The 13,974-nt window shown below is 46.2% G+C and overlaps 1 protein-coding gene across 2 annotated transcripts in view; it reads left to right on the forward strand.

Annotated features, from left to right (window-relative positions):
- The window catches only part of raraa (retinoic acid receptor, alpha a), a 70,717-nt gene that overhangs the window by 2,233 nt on the left and 54,510 nt on the right, over positions 1 to 13,974 (forward strand). Inside the window, exon 3 of one of the 2 annotated variants that reach the window (XM_085903689.1) lies at positions 794 to 932. The gene's annotated coding sequence lies outside the window, so the exon portion shown is untranslated. Of the gene's footprint in view, positions 1 to 793; positions 933 to 7,778; positions 7,819 to 13,974 lie in introns of those variants that run through there. The other variant, XM_085903690.1, reaches the window with a different exon arrangement.

A 13,974-nucleotide genomic window follows, 5' to 3' on the forward strand; every position in this document is an offset into this window, starting at 1 on the left:
TGATCTTGTAAAATTCCATCTTGTAAAAAAAAGTACAGATTATAGTCTGTGGGTATTTTATTAAACAAGTGTAACAAGCACTTGTGCTGTGTTTACACGCCTCACCTCACACCACTTTATGCGTGTGACGTTTGATTTATTGAATTGTAACGTTCCTGCGACACACGAAATGACACCTCAGCCCACTTCCTGTTTCCTTTGACAGCCGGTGACATTCAGACAAGATGCGGTTGACAGCTTGTCATCTTTTGGGAAGTTTAGTATCTTTGAGGGTTTTCCTACCTTGTCACTTTTCCTGGTGGGTGTCGCTCGTAGTTGCACGTTATGCCGTTCGATTATAGCGGAAATGTGTTTTTTCACGATATTGCCCTTTGAGTTGGGATTAAATCGACTTCGTTCATCTGGGCCTCTTTGACATGCATCAACGGGATGTCGTTAGTCGCCTTGGTTATCGCGTTGGACTAAATGTGTCATCAGGGTGGCGTCTGTGTCACGCTGGAAGTGCCCACTCATGTCTTCCTACTGGTCTGCCATATTTTTCTCCATTACTGGACATTTTTCCTCTCTAAAGACTGCAGCCTTCAAGTCAGTACTGTCATTTTTTTTTTTTTTTTTTTCATATCTTGTGTCCTCATCTCGCTTGGCACAAATCTCCCCGATGACATTTTGTCACTTTGTCGTGCAGCTTGAACTCGCAAAACAGGAAGCGTTCGTTGAACTAGTGGTAAAGTTTGGATGGAGGTGGAAAAGCCCCCTCTCATTTTTTTTCTTTCTTCTTTTTTGTCTTTCCCAGTGACAGGTGCTTTGGTTTAATTTGGCCTGCAGCGCTCGACGCATCTCCTCGCCACGGCAAGCCTCTCGCCTGCTTTTTTTTTTTTTTTGACAAGCCCAAAGCTGTGGCCATGTAGCACAAACACACCAAGCACTGACAGGTGAGACACGCTCCCTACAGAGATGTCACCCAGAGCTTGTTTAATGGTAAACACCTCCACCCAGTCTTGCCCCCACAATGTCAAAATGTACTATTTTGGTTTCCTCTTTGTTTTCACTCAAAGCATCACTTGCAAAAAGTTCCAATCCGAGTAAGTAAAAGTATTCAAACACAAGCCCGACGCTAATAAGGCAGACGAAACGAAACAAGGCCGACTTTGCCCGAGTAAGTTCAAATAAATTGCTATATTACAGTGGTTTGGCTGTGGTGTCCAATGACGTCGTCAGTGCCTCAGGGACTGGGGTGAGTGTGGGAAAAGTGAGAGGGAAGAAGGGCGGGAGCTGATACCAAGAGAATGTAGCTGCAGCCGAGTGGGATTTTTTTTTTTTTTTTGGGAAGAGGAGAAGAGTCTGTGATGTTGAGATGTGAAAGCTCCACTCATGTTGGCCGGCGGCACTTAGGCAGGCCCACTTGTGCATACTGATGTGTTTTGTTTTTTTTTCTGATTATTTTTCAGACACGCCAGAGTTAACTCTCCTCTCTTTTAACTCTCCTTCCATTTCTCTTTTGATGGTATTAAATAATCTTTAGGTGTCAGAGTGCACCGCTCGCAGTGTTCGCGTCAGCGGAGCGAGAGCGCAATTAGGTCAGGCTGGTAGAATAACCCTTTCATCTCGGCCTTAAAGCGGCAGGACACCTCGTGCTTGATATTCACCTCAAGCCCGGAGAGAGGGTCGCTTGCAAAGCGGTCCGAGGCCGGCGGGGTTATCCAAGCACACGCTGAAAGAATCTCGTGTCTTTCCAAGGAATGTCTGATTAATTTTCATGGTAGGGATCGATCCAGGTTATTTTTAGGAAGATAACTTTTAACAACCTATATATGAGAACGATACCCAAATTTGCATACTGTAAATGATATAACATTGTATCTGTGGAAATTACATTTATCTCCTTTTTGTTTCGAAATGACTTCATCAAATCGTTTCTATAGATGGAAGCGGCTCGCATGCAGAAATTAGAAGATAATTCCCATGAAGCCTTAAGAGATAAAACGTGTCCATTTACTGAGAGTCGAAGCTCATCAATACACGGCGTTTCCATGGCTAATCTCTCCATCGCATGTCTCGTGACAAAGTGTCCCAGAATGGATCGTCGCTGGCGATATTTTAGGTTCTTCAACTATGTTAATTTGCCTCAAGAATCAGGCCACGTTTTTTCCCCCCCCCCTAATGAGGTTGAGATAAAGACCCATATAACACATTATCCTTTTATCGATTGGGACTGCGTTTCACGGCATAAATTGCTTTGCTCGACCTTGAAATCATTGACACATTTAGTTGCCTTGATTTGTTGTATTGCTTGTCTGTCAGTAGAACGGATCCACTCATAAAAGCAGTGCCCTTAAGATACAAATTCAATCTGTTCTGCCGCCACACTTGTAACTTGAAACATTTTTATTTCAATTTTTTTTTCCTACTCTTTTGTCACGGCCACCGGGGGGCAGTACAATGCAGCAGCTTTGTGATAGTAGTCGTTCTTCACAGAGGATAAAGAATATATGGGGTTTTTTTTCATACACAAAAGGCTAGCCTAGCTTGATAACTGCAATTTTAAGTGAAAGAGCTCTGTTGTTGTTATAATGTTGTGTTATCAGAAAGCCAACAGGGCCACGCATTTTTAATATACAATGGAATTTGAGATCGGGGCCACGTATTAAAAAGGAATTGCAAAAGACAAGATATTTTTTGCACCGGATGGCGTCAGTTATTGTCTGGATTGCATTATCCTTCATCTTCGTAAGACCTTGCGAAAACATTACACACGTGCACAGTTTCCAATCACGACGCAGTGCAAAGCATTCCGACTCTGGAACAAATCCTCTCCATTGTGCCTCCCGTGCGCTGACTGTGTGTTAGCCAGCTGGTTCAGTCGCAGCTGCTTGCACATTAGCTCAAGTTGCACGCCGCATTCATCACGGCGGCGGGGGAGATAATGGGTCCAGGACGATGAGTCCTTGCTAGCCGCGGCAGCTAGCATGTCCTCGGCGGCAGTGTGCGTTCCCCCCTCCTCCTCCCACCCGTACTGCACCGCTGCCTCGGCTCGTGAGCGTCACGACTATAAAGCTAGTGAGCCACTTATTTTGTCTGTGCGGGCTGTCGTCATGGTGCAGCCAGACTGGGTGATGAGCCATCAGGCCTTATCACTGTCATGTTGCACTGAAGAGCCTTTTGGATGGCTGGATTTCTCCGCTCCCAGCTGGCGAGCCTGAATTACCGCCTCATACGATTGAGTGAAATGATTGCCGGTGTGCAACTTGTTACCTGTGTGCATCCATGAAGTGTGAAGCCTTCAAATACTCCGGCCATACATTTGTTCGGCATCCCGACACAATTTCGTTTTTTTTAACCTGCACTCTTTGTATTACCGTAATTTTTTTTGTTTTTTATCGCGGCGTCTATAAAGAGGTGACCGCCGTATGTAAATGCAGCCACGCTAATGGAATCGTAATATAATGAAGTGCGAGTAATATGACCGATAATGAGGTGTGGTTATCGAGCGTTGATGGCGTCAGTCTCGCCTTTTTTTTTTTTGTTGTTTTCGCATCTCGCCGCGTGACACCGGTTCGCTACGAAAACCGTTAGTAGGTCCGACGAAGATGCATGAAGATTGCACTTTTGTTGATTCGTAGCAGTAACGGATACGGATCGATGGTTGCAAAAGTTACTCGTTTGAAATTGCCGAATTAAATTGGGCAGAACTGAGACAGATGTGTCGCAGTAAATTAAACAAGCGGTCCTGTCTGCCGGCTGACAGCACAATGGTGATTAGGGTTTCACGCGAGCCGCCCGACATTATTTATAGCTGTGCTGAGGCCCGTCTGCACTTGAATAGACCCACACAGTCCATTGACTGGGCACATTACGGGAGGCCGCTCGGTAGCAAAAGGGGGGCTTCAAAATGCTTTTATTTCCTCACGTCGAGATGTATTTTCATCGAAATGAAGGCGGGCGCCCCCGAGTGTGTTGTTTCTACACCTTACATGTGTGAAATATGTTGACTCGCTTCCAGGCGGGGCTCCCTTTTTGCTCCACGGTGATTTGACTCGCATTCAGCCGTTCCTATTATTTCTTTTTAGGATACGATTGTATGTCGGAGTGTGGGAAATGACATAGAACTGTCACTTTCAATTTGTTTAATTTATGTCCAGTAGGATAACGCAAGTCATTGTGTTTAATTGCGCCGCAGTGTTTGTTTTAATTACAAAATCATTTGAAGGATGCTCGTTGCCTAAGAGTTTTTTATTAGTGACCTACGTCGAGAGGATTTTCTCATTCTTGTTTGGCACCAAGCCCAAGAATCTATGAATTTATCGGGTGGCTGTCAGGGGCGCGGCTGGTGGAGCCAAAACTAGTTCCTGCTCTCAATTGGCTCTTTGTCATTTCCTCCATGTGACTGAACCGTGTCTCTGTGGCTCGCTTGTGTGCAGATGCGAATACCTTGCCTGGCTTTCATTAAGCGTAAGCCTCCTATTTAACCACATAGCAAAATCTCTTCATCCTCCGACTATTGTTTTCCTTTCCAATGAACCCAAGTTTGAAGCCTGGCTCACCACGCATGAAATACACGGCTTTCGCTTGGCACCGCACCGCACCGCCGACTATTGAAAGCCGTGATCCAACCCAGGCCGTGCTCTCAAAATGGTGTCAATGATGTAACGCTGCCACTGCTGTGTGCCAGCCAGCAAGACATATTTTTCCACTTAAGGGATTTCAATATTTATCCGTGTCATAAACATGGGTTGCCAGACATGTGGCGGAATCCTTCCGAGAGAAGCCGTCCGGCTGCTCCTTTAGCAGATTTGCAGGTATGATAAATGTTACTAATCACCTATTGGCCCCAAAGGTCAAACCTTTTCCTGGTCACCCATCACCCTCCTCCTTCCTGCTGTCTTCAAACAGCACCCCCGCCGATAGCCTTTATCTTGCTCGGGCAATATTTTGTCCAGATGACACCGCTATGCACTTTCCTTGTCTGCAGCCAAGTGTGAGATTGTTTATCTTCCACGTAGCCTCTGGAAATGTATTGATTCGAAAGGTGATTCCATTTGGAGAATCACAGCGGGAATTTTTATGTTCCCCGAGAGGGCTAGGCGACCAGTCAGGGGGTGAGGTCGACCAGTCGCTGGAATTTTCCATCCGGTTTCAAGGCATGGTGCAATGTTGCAACAGACCTTCAGATGTTTCTCAGCGTACAGACTTGACTCAGGAGGTGACACGTTGGTGTGAAGGCACTTTTGATTGCTAGCAGCACAAATGTTCGCTTGTCTATTTATAATTAATATCACTGAATGTACTACTCTGTAAATTACATTTGCTTGCACAATCGTTGGCTTTGTGTGTAACGCTCATGTGCTCCTAATGCTAACACAGCCGTGACGCACAAGATGAATAAATCTAATTTCAGTGTAAAAACAAAAAAATTCAATTTTACCACAATATTAATCTTTTATTTATTATATTTAATGCCCAATTATTGTCTATGAGAAAAAAGTCATTTTCAAGGGCAATTCTATCTCAGGTATGAATCTTACTTCCACAAGTTTCCTGGATGAAGTCCAAGCATGCTCCCCCCCCCCCACCCCCTCCTTCCTCTTCTTAACTTTAATGTCTCATTCGAGACTGATTGAGCAATTTCACTGCTAAGCTGCGTGAAGAGTGTGACTTAAATGTTTGAATGCTGCTAAATGAAGACTTGGCAAATCGACTTTGTCCTTACATTGTGTTTTGATGGATTGAGCCTTTATTTTTCTGCCATTTATCTCTTCAACTACATTTTGAGTATTTCTAAATAACCCCCAAAAAAGTTTGAAGGGCTTTTATGGGGGCGGTGTTGGGTTTGAAGGTATTGTCTCGTGCCAGCGAGGGGCTTTGCACGAAAGCTCAAATTTGCATACAAATCTCCAAAAATGGGGATCTGTGCGGCTCGAGCAGGCAGCAGTTAAAATTCCTCAAGTCTTTGAGAAATGTTTTATTTGCCTTTGCTCCCATCACGGAGTGTCTCGTGAGGCTCCGGGCGCTGAGATCATAAAGCCTGGTGGAACATCAAAACACAATTTTTATTTTTTTTTAACACTTACCTTTCACATACTTTGTGCTGTGTAATTTTCCACAACAGTTGCTTTCCAAGCTAGACAACTTTTGAGGTCGTGTCAGCTCCACATTTTGAAGAGCAATAACAACTCCAAGTATTTGTCATTGGGATGTCGGTTACGTAATCCATTGGTTTGTTTTCTTACCCGTCGTATAGCAACTGCCCGAGCGAGCAGGAATGTTTTATGCTGGGATGTGTCCGACAGGTGGCCGAGAGATGCTAATTGATAAATGATCAGGAGTGATATACGAGCGCCCGCGACTAGATCAAACATAAAGACCCTGAGCTTGGTCGCCACCCTAAATCATTTCCAACCAAGCCTGTAAAGCCTCATTTGCATATGAAAGCGAGTTTGGAGGACCGCCGTCTTTTCTAAATCTATTGTCAACACTTTGCGGCTACATGAACGGGCTAAGCGTTTTGTGGTTGATGAATAATGACAACAAAGATGATCTTGAAATAAGCATTAGTCAGCAGTAATGAATTTGAAAAGTTGATGTGACTTTTCCTTATGTTAGAAATAATTCATAATCTGACTCATTGCTGCATCAATCATGAATAATTGATGATTTTTATTTTGTTTCTATGACCCGCCATTGCATATTTGATCACCAATAAGACGTTGGTGACTGTCCATTTTTCGGCATCTGCCTCTTCCTCTTCTCAGTGTGGATGTGCTCCATCCCGCTTGGGAGGATTGCGTGACCCTCCTCATTGTTCTGTTGGGCTGACTAAAGGACAAAGGCGAGTCTGGTTGGAGCGTGTGTAAATTTGCATCCTTCCATTGGGATCTTCTATGTCAAGAAAGGTCATGTGATCCATATGTGACTAAAGGGGCTTTCCACTCCTGAGATCCAGAGGCAGGCTTAGATTGTGTTTATAGTTGCTGATAGCGTTTTCCCAAAGCCAGATTGTTAGTGGGGGGCGGGCGAAATTGAAATTGTTGCCGATGGGCTGCCGTGACCTGACACCTGCGCTCTCCCCGGTTCGTGATTGGCAGTGGCGGGTTAGCGCTGTCACAATGACTAACAGTATGTCCCGCAACTGATGATTGATTTCACTTGAGTGTGAAAGCGGCTACGATGAAACCCTTTTAACCAGCCGCTCTTGAGGAACACAAATCACAGTCTCGGGTGCCAGTGATGGGCCTGACATTGAGTATCATGAGATACCGCTCTCCACTTGCCGCAATTGAGACCTTCACATGTGGTAAATGGTGTCGCGTTTGAAAAGCGGATGGACCTAGCTGGCTGAGATCCAGCGGCGAGGGGGCCCCATTTTCTACTTAAAGGTGAATGTCTGCAGTACGTTGCTTTCACCCATCATCAAGGATGAAGATGTGATTCCCCAAGACTCCATTCCTGTCCACTCCAATCATCGTACAGAGACCACCCCATTGCACAAAATGGCTTCACGCCATCAAGTATAGACACTTAAGATCCACAAACAGGAAGTAAAGGAAGGAAATGAGGTCAAGAATCCAGCAGGCCACATTTTCAGCGACGACAACAGATAAGAGGAGCGAGAAGGTCCGAGCAATTGGAAAACCCGACAGGGTGATTTCAGACAGAGCCATAACTTGAGAGTCACTAAAGCTGGAACACGTGGCTAAAGAAGCACACAAAGCTCTTCACATCTTCCCCTCTCTTTCTTCCCATCTCTCAGAGCTTAAAAGCCGCAATCGATTGGAGGGGAGATTTCCACATCCAAAGACGGGCAAGATTGACGTTTTGGGGGTAAGCTCGAATTTGTCGCTCCTGTCAACTCCACATAATTGGATCCCCCCCCCCCCCTGTATCAAACTCCATCTTCAGAATTGTGAGGTTCTACTTTTTGTTTCAAACACTGGCATTGGCACTAGTTTGAATTCTTTTATCTTTACCGCTCTTCCATCCAGCCCCGTCTCGTTCCTTCTTTCCTTCCAGTCATGATTTAGATGGGGACTTGTAAGTGGGTTGGGAAGTGGCCCCGGCGGTTGATGTGGAACACATGCCTCCAGTGATTCACACTCGGCGGGCTGTAGGTCACGGCGGTCTGCCTCGCCTGCCCACCGCCTCCCTCGTTGTCTCGCGTGGCAATCCCGCCTTTCCATATTTGTTTTTGATCAGAGTGTTTTTTTTTCTTTTTCTTCCGCCTTGTGCCATCAACCGCAGCCACCATCTTTCCCATCCGCTTTTCCCTCTCATGCTCCCAAATGTTTTTTCTTTCTTTATACAGACAGAGGAAACGATTCCTCTTGTCTCGCCTACTCGGATGGCTCGGCTCCTTACGTGACCACGTCTGACCTCTCCTTCACTCGCAGGCTCACACAAACACATATGCGCGCATCCCGTTAACTGCTGTCATGCTTTTAATTACAGCAAAATTTTTCCATGTGGCACCCGAAACGAAATGATTAGTGAATAATTAAATCATTCCGCTTTTTTCTTCACCATAATCACTTGGCTAAATATGCTTTTTATGTAGTGCTGCTCGGTTTTTACAATAGCCAGAAACCTCTTGTATAGTTTAATTTAGTGCGTGCTGTTTTTTACGATACCCGCAACATAACAAATGGCCTCGTAAAGTGCAGTTTTATCCCCGCGTTTATAAGTGTAAATTAGTGTCAATCTTTTAGCGAGCTGGAATCACACTTAGTTATAACTCTATAAGTGCTCACAAATAAAGCCGCCAAACAAAAAGTGGGAGTTCTTCAAAGTATGCCATGATACCAAAATCTGGAATCTTCTTTAAATTAGAGCGCTGTTATAAAGCAAGCGCCTGAAAATCAGCTCCACGCTGTAGACGAGAGGGTGTAGCCGACCGTGTGGAGTAGTCTGCAGTTGCTCTTTGGGGCGCCTCCTGACAGGAACTTGGCAGCCAGAAACAAAAACAAACTCCCTGTGGTGGGCAAGCAGGCTGGGCGGTGCACTCCCCCTCCCTCCCTTCCCTCCCACATGTTGCCATACATGTCAGCTATTGGACTCCCAGATTCTCCTTGCACTTGTCATTCATCTCCCGCGATCTACCACCGCCTTAAGGAGGGAAGAACCTTCTGCCAAGTGTCCCAAAAAACATATGCGCAAATCCACGGCGATCATGATGTAACAAGCGACGGCTTTCCAATCCATAACACACATTCTCGGAATGGCGTCCGAACAAAAATACACTCCCAAATGCCATCCAGGTCCCGACATACGCGCAACATATGTCTCCGCCTTGCACTTTGCCGCTCGCCAAACACAGTGGAGTATTGTGCAGCCTGACTTGGTGCGTATCCAAAGCCAAAGAGAACCCAGATTGCCGAAACAGTCGTTACGACGACGGGAGAACATCTAGCCTAGCTTGTAAACCGTTAATATGACGTTCATTCTCCATAAAAGAGTCAAGAATATATTCTTATGACAAAAGCGACCTCACGCTGTGATTTTGTACCCAAAAACAAAAATAGGACTTTTGAAGGAGCTAAAACAGATATTGGGAACACAAGCCAGGAGGGGTTGGGGGGGGCTGCTGGATGTGCCACCTGTTCCCCAGAGACGCCATTAGCTTCCACGTGCACTGTATACCCCTGACGTGCCTTTGTGCCTCACTCGCATCAAGTAAAACCTCCCACCATCCAAGACAGCGTCACACACACGTGCACACACACATACACACACATACAAGGTGAGGATGTGAAGGAGGCCTCGGAGACTTTTTGCGAGGTGCCGATCGATGGGCAATGAGTGCGGACAAGAAGGTTTCAGGATCGATGGGGGGGCCTTTATTGAGATGGGACTACTGGGAACGGAGAAAGGAGGCGCTCATGTGTGTGCGTGATGAAATAGCGTGCATGTGATCGTAGCTTGCGAGTTCTATGGCTAGCGGAAAATTTAGCTAACGCTTTGACGTCTCGAAATATTTTTGGGGCTGGATGGCAATTTATATTGGCATTTGGACAGGCTCTGCAGAAACGAATTCCTTAATTAATCCAAACAGGCACTGAGATCCTAAACCTAAACTGGTTTTCTCCAGAGCTTTTTCACAATTACTATAAGACTCCCACATTAATACCTCCTCGAGCCACGAGAAAACTTTTGCTTATTATTGTTACTGCTTGATTTATTAAAGGCGTCTATCTGGGTCAAGCATCCCCCTTCCTCCCCCCCCTCCTCCACCTAAATAAGCGCCCACCCACCCCCTATGCCTCTTCCTTTTGTCTCTCATCTGGTTTTCTGTTTTTGTTAAAGGACACTTGATTAATGGTGCCACTGACAAAGGCTCTGGCCCGAGATAGGACTCCGATGGAGCTAAACCAAAACACATGTGCTCCGGACAACCCCGGGGAATCCCTGAGGGGAGAAGGAGAGGACGGACAGAAACTTCAGTAGTCACTCGTTGTCCATACATTGATGAAGATCTGAAACGGGCCTCCTAATAATTCCGAATCCCAAATATTCCTCCCGGTTTGATCGAGAACGAGACGTTCCTGTCGAAAAAAACCTCAACGTTACACGAATAGCGCCTCCGCCCAACATTCAGGGCTCGTGCCAGTGTAAGCAGGGACGCGGTGCGGGTTAGCTAGGCCGACCCATCCGGGAGACCGTGCAGCTGGTCAGCAAGGTCACCGTCCAACAGCAACACCAGAGGAAAGACGGAGGACTTCAGAAGAGTCGTTCGCCGGCTTTTTTTCCCCCCCCCTCGGCTTTCCCGCGGGATGATCTTGAGGCCTTCCTTTGGCTCTACGGGGATTAACTGTGGCTTGCGGGGAGCCGAGCGAGGAGTCAGGCAGCGAGCAGTCATGCAGGAACCGAAGCCGTCCAAAAGAAAGTTATTGTTGTTGATCCAGTTAGGTTGTGTTCACACTTGCCATGTTTACTTTTGCTTTTTTTTTTTTTTCTTCTTCTCTCCCTCTCAAGAACCCAGTGACTTCTTCACCAGATTATGCAGGCACTCGGGGTTGACAATGAGGCGCTCGTAACGTACTTTGCATGTGTTTTTAGGTTACAACAACTCTCGAAATTGACTAACAGGGTGGTGGCGATATTGCGGTTGGCATTCATTGTCATCCAAATCCCCGAATGTTTGACACACATTGGTGTGGTTTTAAAAGCTGATGTGGGAAATACGCTAGGGATTGTTAACAATAGACGCGCTGATTAGGATTGACGGTCAAATGGGACAACGACGGTTGTGTTTTTGGGAATTAAACTGTGAACGTGTTAATAATTCACACTGAAAGGCTTTTAGTTCTGTGGTTTGTTTCACTTTTCCACAGTCATAGCTTTTATCAGCCTACTCTTCTAGTTACCCGAAGATACCGTGTGCCCAATCTAGTCTTTATCGCTATTCGCTTTATAATTTACTAGATTTGCCTGCCTTGTTCTCTTTTCTCTTTGCTTCAATGTCAGATTTAGTATCTGGCCTAAAGCCTTAACGGCTTTGTATTGGATAACGCTTTAACTCTTGTTCAACCATCGAGGTTCACCTCTAATGTGGAAACTTCAGTTTAGGAAGTCCATTTTTTTTTCCCAGAGCAATAGAAATAATCTTGTTGACTTTACTAATTGCACTGACAATGTTTTAAATCACAACATCATCATCATCCAATCCCAAACCGCCAAACTTTGGCCTGGTTGTCTTTCTTTCCTAACTATTGGTCTTCCTCTCCACTTTACCGTCCCATCCTTCTCGTCTCCCCGCGGTCTCATTACAGTCCATGCGGGTTCTCTTAGGCAAAGTCTCCACTTGACTGAGCATGCCACTCGCACTAGCAAGAGGCCCGCCCGCCCGTGCTCTATTATTACCACAAAGCTGTCAGCGTATGAAGTCGCCTCCTGTTGCTGAGTGCGAGGTGAACACGGGCTGAACAATTGCATGCTTTTGAAATAGTGGACAAAATGGCAACAAAAAGCCAAAAGCATCCACCTGCATAATATTTAAAGACGACTTTTAGCTCTCGCACTGACACCACATACTGAACACATTTGTCTTTTTTTTTTTTTTTTCCCAAGCCCACCTATGTGGTCCAACCTGTGGGATGCTCCGCTTGTCTTCCTTTCTACCGAGTGACTGATGTATGTGTGAGTGTCACTGTTTTGCTAGTGTCCAGTTACACGGATGATGGGGTTGTGTGTGCAGGAATGAGCCAGCAGTGACCCTGTCAGGTCAACATCACCACCACATGAATCGTATATGTCAAGCACGGACCCCCCCCCCGCCCTCTCTCTGTTTGATTCTCTGCGGGTCACGTGACATTGATCCGTGCCGGCCGCTTTCACCTGTTGGTCTTTAAGTAAGCAATCGTATGATGTCATCGTATTCAAATTTACATGTGGTAGGCGAGCAGCAGCTTCGTCTCGCCAACATGACTAACGAGGCGTCCGAACGTCACATTACTGTCCGAGGTGCAGCCATTTTTAAAGACGCTCCACACACACACTGGCAACACCCAACTTGTTTACAAGGCCCTGTCCTTATGATGAATAAACAGGGACGTGTCTGTTTTTTAATGATGGCGTACACAATCCGGCGCGCTTGAATATTGACAGAAAGATTGAGAGTGTTCTCAAGGGCCCCTCCAACATGACGCATGACTCTGGTTCCCCCCCCTCCCCTCCCTCGCCCTTCATTTTTACCCTCCCACCACAGTACCTCGGCTTTTTATTTATCTTCGACAGTGGCTTGTAAACACATAAACACATTTATCAATGGGGGTCAGCCAATAGGGAAAACATCAGTTACACGGATGAAAAGAATGTGATAATAAAAACGGGGAGAAAATCGCAGAATAATGAGAAAAGACGTATGAAAGCGCCAACAGGCATTCCGTTGCTCACTGGATATGGTAAATGTGGTTTGCTTGTTCCTCTTGAACTTACACCCTGCTGTCACAAGACGGCGCCAAAGCACTGGACTCATAGGAAAGTAGTAATTGGTCCGAAGGAAGTATGTTGAAGGCATCTAGACACGGGTTTCTTCATGAATTTTTTTATCGTGTGTGTAGAAGAGGGTCTTGATAATCGTGTTTTTGGGATTCAGGTTTGTAAATCACTGTAATAATTAACAGAGCCCCCTAGATGGCGGTGTTGTTTTGCTTTGTACGAACGATGATAGTAGTTTTTGTTGAGTCGTCGCCGATACCAAGTACTGATATCACTAGCATGTTGGATAAATAAAAATTTGTTCCGATATCGATACCTGGTGCGTCTAATTTTCTTCTTCTCCGTCCTTTTTTTTGTGCTCATGTTTAGCACTCAACTGCAATATTCCTCCTTTGACAATTAGCTGTTGACCCACTCTTAGCGTAAAGGTGACGGCTCCTCACCCAAGGCTGATGGTTTGCCTGGGGAGAGGGATGTCAAGGCTAATTGATTCCTGCATTTGTCGCAGCGCCGCTGATTGATGGCCATCTTGCCTTGTTGGCTTTTTTAACCCCATCATATGATTACATTTAAATGTGTAATCTCGCCGGGTGCGTATGAATACGGCGGAGGATGGGAGTTGACGGCGGTGTAGCGCCCCGAGCGGCCCCCCGCTCTCCATCACCCCCCCCCCCTCGTCCGCCACCACCGCATACTGATAAATGTGTTTTTCTTAAAGGAGTCTCTCTTAATGTTAGTGTGTGTGCGTGTTTGCTAATGCGGCGCAGGGCCGCGCTTCGGGGCTTGGAGGCAGGCAGACTCGGAGGCAGGCCCGCAACCTCGACCCCGGCATCATTTGTTTGGACGAGGGCCGTCAGCGCCTGTCGGGCGGCCCATGATGAAGTGTCAGTCGGTAATTGTCCCCACCAAGCAGCCACATCTCACGGGGGTGATGGGGGACTTGGGAAGAGGGGGACAACGGGGGAGGCAGGGAGCTGACAGAGAGAGAAATGACACTCCAAGCTCCTCCTTTCCCTCTCTGGCTGTTTTTTTTTTTTTGCAGACTTC

This window comes from Syngnathus leptorhynchus, chromosome 22 (assembly GCF_054491065.1).
Source record: "Syngnathus leptorhynchus isolate UIUO chromosome 22, UIUO_Slep, whole genome shotgun sequence".
Taxonomy (NCBI): domain Eukaryota; kingdom Metazoa; phylum Chordata; class Actinopteri; order Syngnathiformes; family Syngnathidae; genus Syngnathus; species Syngnathus leptorhynchus.